We start from the raw sequence: 6,000 nt of genomic DNA, 5'->3' as shown, positions 1-6,000 counted from the left end.
GGCCTGAATAAGATCTTCCAACCTTTATTATAAAGGTCTGGAATGCTGGCTCAAGATACTCTCTCCCAACCATTTGCTCATCGTAATAAGCCCTAAATTACCTCATCACCCCTAAGGTTGGGAGCCAGCAAGTTACTTTACACCATCTACTTATCTCACCCACACTCTGGGGCTACAGATATAGGAAGCCCCCCTGCCTCTATTTTCTATTTTCATTCATTGCCGTGTATCAATCTAGATAATCAGCTTGACAAAAGTTAACACACACACCAAATTAGTGTTTTGTTTTGAAATCCCATCTTACCGCCCATAGCGTTTGCCAGACACCCTTGTGTGGTGTACACTTAACCGACTACTCACATTCACTACCTGTCGGACACACGCTATGTTGGACGAATATGGCAGGGAGCATGCGCGGCTGCCATGACTATGAGCGTCACGTCAACACAGTAACCAGGCCAGCGCGCATGCATGGTTTCCTAAGCAACTAGCATAATACTACGTGGCGCGCTGCCCCTCTCTTCCGCATTCCTGGAGGCGCGTCAGTGCGATCCAGCCACACACAGGCAGAGCAGACACGAGCGGCTGCCGTCTCTCTAGCCGTAAGACTAGGTGAGCCAGGGGTCGCCTGGCCATGCGCGCACACGCGGTACTCTGGTCCTTCTGATCAGACTACATGTGCGCGCCGGTCCGCGCTTCCCTCCTTTGACTTGTTTATTTGTTAACTTACAACTTTTTCGGCACCCAACATCTAATCGCATTTAGCATGCATATCATTAGTACACGGGTGAGTCATACACCCGTTGTTTACAACTTCACAAACACAAAACACTGAGCACCTGACACAAGCAGTTTTGACTTTTTAACACCGTGTCAGCTACTCGTATGGGTTCCTCACGTCTGTTCTGCTCACTACTTTTCCATGTATCTGCACACAGCGGAGTGTCAACCTACCACACCCGTGTAAACTTTAAAATATTTGACCTCTCTCTGCACTAAATTCCTCTTTCTAACAAATTTTTCCACACACATACCGCCGCCTGTACTTAAATGTGGCTGTGGCATCTGTGCACCATTTACCTCAGGATCTTTATGCCACATTTGCAACACTGGCCTACCATCACCAATGGCTGTCTCTTATGACTTATCCCTTCACAGCCTCGAGATTACCTGTGAAACTTCTGCATTTACTGCAAAGCCTTTCGCTCGGCCGGGCACCTGTGCAACTGGTCCTGGCGTCTGGCGTTCTTCCCCTATCCAATGCGTGGGCACACCAATGCGCTTGAGATAATGCACACCGGCAAGTAAGTCTCATAACCGGTTGCCATGAGAACTAACTTAGTATTACCATATGCCCCATTAATTTGGGCATCCGCGGCTCTAAACCCACTCATATCACACTAATGTTATCCTATACAGGGTCCCTGATTTGGAGCCCTGATGAAGGCGGACTTTACATCCAGACATGACCGCCGAAACGTGATGACTACAGGGAACAGTGGTCAACCTGTACTTCAGCTTGTTGGAATCTCTGTTACCAACCAGCATTCTACCACGTTGGCAATTGATCAGATATCTTGCATCGAAAGACCCTGCACAATTCATTGACTCTCTTACCAAAAAACATTTTGCTCCACTAATGAGCAACTATTGTACCAAATAAGGAGACTCATGATGCAATGAATTTTCTACTAAATTGCACGTGCATTTATATTTTGTTTCTGCTATTGAATTGAATCTAAAGCACTATCCTTTTTGAGTTGTTTTTCTGTTTCGAACATATGAAACCTGTCTGTATTATTTGTTTATAATTTGTTTCACAATCTGCTGATGTTTTTAAAATACATTTCTTATCAATGTTTGCTTAAATGTTGTATTGTTTTCTGAGATGTTTAGAAATAACCTCCCGAGTGGGTGGTTAAGATGTTTTGAGCGGCTGATTCATTTAGGGATTGCTAAGCAACTCACCTCTTTATCTCCAAACAGCCCGAAAGATCAGGCCAAACAACTGTCTTGACCTGCTCTTCTTGAACCTCTGTGGTTAAAGCTATAACAGTAAGGGCACATTTCTAGTTTCATAGAATTCGGACGTGAGCCCGTCGGGGCCGGGTGCCTTGCCCTCTATTTCACTTCCTTGTCATGAAATGTTCCCTTTTAATATAATGCTGCTATTTGTATCAATTAATTGTGCTTCCTAAAATATTTTGATGAACATTAAAAATTAAAAACACATGCTGTATAAACACCAAAAAAGTAAATTAACTGAGGGCCCAATGGGGAATGGGGCATTCCCGAATGGGCTCAGTGGGGAATGGGGAATTCCATTACCGCCAAACCCGTGATCCGGCGCTAATAGCGCCGGTGGGTTTGGCAGTAGGGCTAATATCGCCGGCAGTAATACCGCCGGCGTTACCGCCCAACTCGTGATGAGGCTCTTTTTGCCTCCCAGTCTGTTTTTATATCGGACTGCTGACACGTTGTCCATCTTGAGGAGCACGCAACATCGTGCCGTCTCCTGTGTCCAACATTTTACCGCAAAGGAGCCTTCTAGAAGTTACAGGCAGTTTATGTGGGGGTACAGTTCTTCTTCAACTCATCTGCCCCTGTTGACAGATCTCTGCATCTGGCTCCCCATCCCCACCTGCTGGCTTCGTATTCTATCACTAGGTCCCGGGATGAGCCAAATATTGCCCTTCCAGGCATCCATGTGTTATAACCACCACTCCAGTTCCTCCCTTGCTTCTAGAGAAAGGGGTATCCTTTGCTCGTAGGATGCGCCCCTCCTGAGGTGTTGGATCTTTAATCTCTGGAGGGCTCTTTAGTGGAGTGGACCCAGGAGGATCGCCTGAATTGACGATGCCAGACGTCCCACTAGTCTCGCTAGCTCTCTCAGAGATATCGTCTCTGCCGCTAGTCTGTTCCTTATCTCTTTCTTGATATCGTTTACTTTGTTTAGAGGGAGGTGTAACATTCCCCACACTGTATCTATCCAGAAACCCAGAAATGTCATGTTCTGTTCCTCTTGCAGGCTTGATTTCTCCCAGTTTATTATAAACCCTCATTGCTGTAGAAGGTCTCAGGTGTTGTCCACCTGTACCTTGATCAGTCGTTTGTCCTGATACATTATACAAAAATCGTACAGATAAATGATCAGTCTGACCCCTCTTTCCCTGAGGAAGGTTATTACTGGTTTCATCACTTTCATGAAACACCATGGGGCTGATGTTAGCCCAAACGGTAGGCATGTAAACTCCCATGGGGTACTGTGCCAGTCTATGTGAAAACCCTCTATGGTGTCTAAAACCCAAGCGTCTGTAGAGATCATTTGCCATTTTTCTGCAACTTTTGCTACTCTCCCTCCTACTATGGTAGCTTGTGTCTCTGACTATTATGCCTGCACATTCATTCTCATCTGAGTCAGGTTGATGTTGATTTTCTGTATGTCTCCACCTCCCTCTTCCTCTTCCTCTCAAAGAGAAGAAAGGGTTGGGCTTCCTTTCATCTTGCTTCCAATGGTAGCTGTCGGTATAGAACATGTTGCTTGAATAGCGGCTGGTGAAGCGGCCCCTGCCTCTTCCAACTTGGCCAAAAACCTGTCTGCCAAATACCCTTTTTAAGAAAGCCTGGGCTTCATCAATTGCTGCGTATGAATTCGCAAATTTGGTTAGTTCTTTTATAACCGTGTCTCTGAAGAGTTTCCCTTTGGTGGAAGCAGCCGCCTCAGATGTACCAGTTCACTGTTCGCTAAGCTTGGGATCGATCTTAACTGAAATTGATCACCTTCTCTTTGCCATGATGGCACTAATTGGCATTGCCCAGTAAACCTATCGCTCTCTGGGCCCATCGAGACAGTATAGCTGGGTCTATTGCCTCATTTTTTCTTTTGCTTCATCCGCCATCTCCATGATTTTCATCAGAGGTCCACTCATGTCTAGCATTTTGTCCTGGCATGAGCGCCCGGACCTGTCCAGACCTTTTTTTAGTGTCCTTAACGTAGCTCCCTGTGATGTCTCCTTATTTCTGGACTTGCCGGTGCTCTGTGTGGCGCCGTTGGCAGCGCCTGGCAACAGTACAGTGGACTCCTCTCAAGATGGCCGCCCCTTCTGTTAGCAACGTTGCAAATGTAGACCAGGGCTCTAGGGGTTGGACTGTGCCCACCCTCATGGATTCTGTACATCAGGCGAGAGCAACGGAGCAGGTTTGGGTTGCTACTCCAATCGAAGCTTCGTTTCGTAGGTTTGAAATCTTTCTATCTAGTTTATATGTCTTGGCATCCACATTCAGACTCTCCTTTCCCCTCTATGCTTCCTAAGAATATTCGCTACGCTACTTCTATTCTGCTCATTCCAAGCACCGGTCCTAGACAGGTTACTTCCAGTCCAAGACTCCCTTGACTCCCGGTACATTTCCTTCCCGCTCCACAATACTTGCGCGATCGGATCGAGTTCTCTCTCATTACTTCTGTTTTTTCCCCGACTCAGACATACTCCTACTGCAGACCGCAGCAGCGATCAGCTGCAATGAACACGCTTCAAGGCTTGCGCCTCTCTATCTCTTGTATACCGTGGCATGCCTCTCCACACAACACGGCACCTTACCTACGCCTTCCTGCAGACTGCAACAATGATCAGCTGCAACAAACAGGCCTCAAGGCTCACAGCCTCCCTCTCCCTTGTTAACCGTGGCGTGCCTGCCCGCACAACACAGTGCCTTACCCAGGGTAGGAACAAGTTCTATTCTATTGTCTCTCCCCTTCCTCTCTGTGGAAATTGTGCATTCACCATCTAACATTTCTGTACTCCAGCCTTCTCTACAAGTACGGACCCTCTGGCATTAGTGAAACCCATTTGCAGCCGACATCAACCTCTTTCCATAACTGCCATTCAGAGGGTAAATCTACTTCCATTACATTGGGGGAACAGAACATTACAGGGTCACCCTTAGATTGTGTTGCAGCACTGCAGTGGAAGGTTGATACCAAATCCAGCATATCGCAAAAAGTCTCATCTGGAACTGGGTTTTCTTCCCTTCGATGATTTCCCTGGAACCACTGCTTACCACTTACCGTCTTTGTGTTAGGTGTTGTTGCCCGGACTGGGCTACGGAATTAAAGAAGGATGCGAGCCGGAGATGTAACAAGTACTGCTTTCTTTATTCAACTTCGGAACTAACTGGCGTCTCAGCGCCAACACTCCTCCCCTTCCCTTTCCTTTATTAACTATGCCACTTTCACTCAGAAAGCATGCGCCTTAAAGGCGCACGGGCTGGTAACACCACCACCGGACAACTGTTCAAACTTCCGGGTCAACATTCTTCGTCCCACCTTAGTGGTTTCTTCGTCACCCTTTGCGGCCTGAATTGGCGTTCGCCAGCTTCTCCCTCACAAGGGCGATCAAGTGCTGCGTCTCCTTGGCTCACGTCACCTCCTGGTGGGAGCCACAGGTCGTCTTGCAGTTCTCGTGTTGCGGAGTCCGGCTCTGGCGGGGGAGATTCGCTGTCTTCCCTTTTGACGTAATGTTTGAATAGCAAGCTGTTTTTCGTGATGGCTCGGTCTTCATTTTGGGCTGTCAGCATGGTCCCTTTTATGGCAGTGACACACATGGGGTTTGAGGCAAATATAGAGTCAGTCTTCTTTATCATGGGTTGTTGAATTAGCACTTCATCTCCGACCTGGAAGTCTTTGGGTCAAGCCCGGCGTCAGGCATCAGTTTCTTCTTTTGTCCTTTCCTTCACTTCAGCATCCCGCAGGGCTACTCCAGCGTCTGTGTCCCCTGCGGTTGACAAATCTCTCACTATGCAAGTGTGTACGTGGTATAGAACCATGAGTTCCGCTGGAGTCCTGTTGGTAGCCTCGTGTGGGGTATTACGATAGTCCCAGAGGAGCCGGCATAGGGCTTTAATGCGGATTGGCGGCCTCTATGCGGGCCTGTTGAAGCGTTTTCTTTATGGATGCCATAAAACGTTCCGCCATCCCGTTCGCTTCAGGCCACCGAGTTGTTA

This window comes from Ambystoma mexicanum, chromosome 5p (assembly GCF_040938575.1).
Source record: "Ambystoma mexicanum isolate Mex_15411 chromosome 5p, UKY_AmexF1_1, whole genome shotgun sequence".
NCBI lineage: Eukaryota > Metazoa > Chordata > Amphibia > Caudata > Ambystomatidae > Ambystoma > Ambystoma mexicanum.
This window is presented reverse-complemented; position numbering follows the sequence as displayed.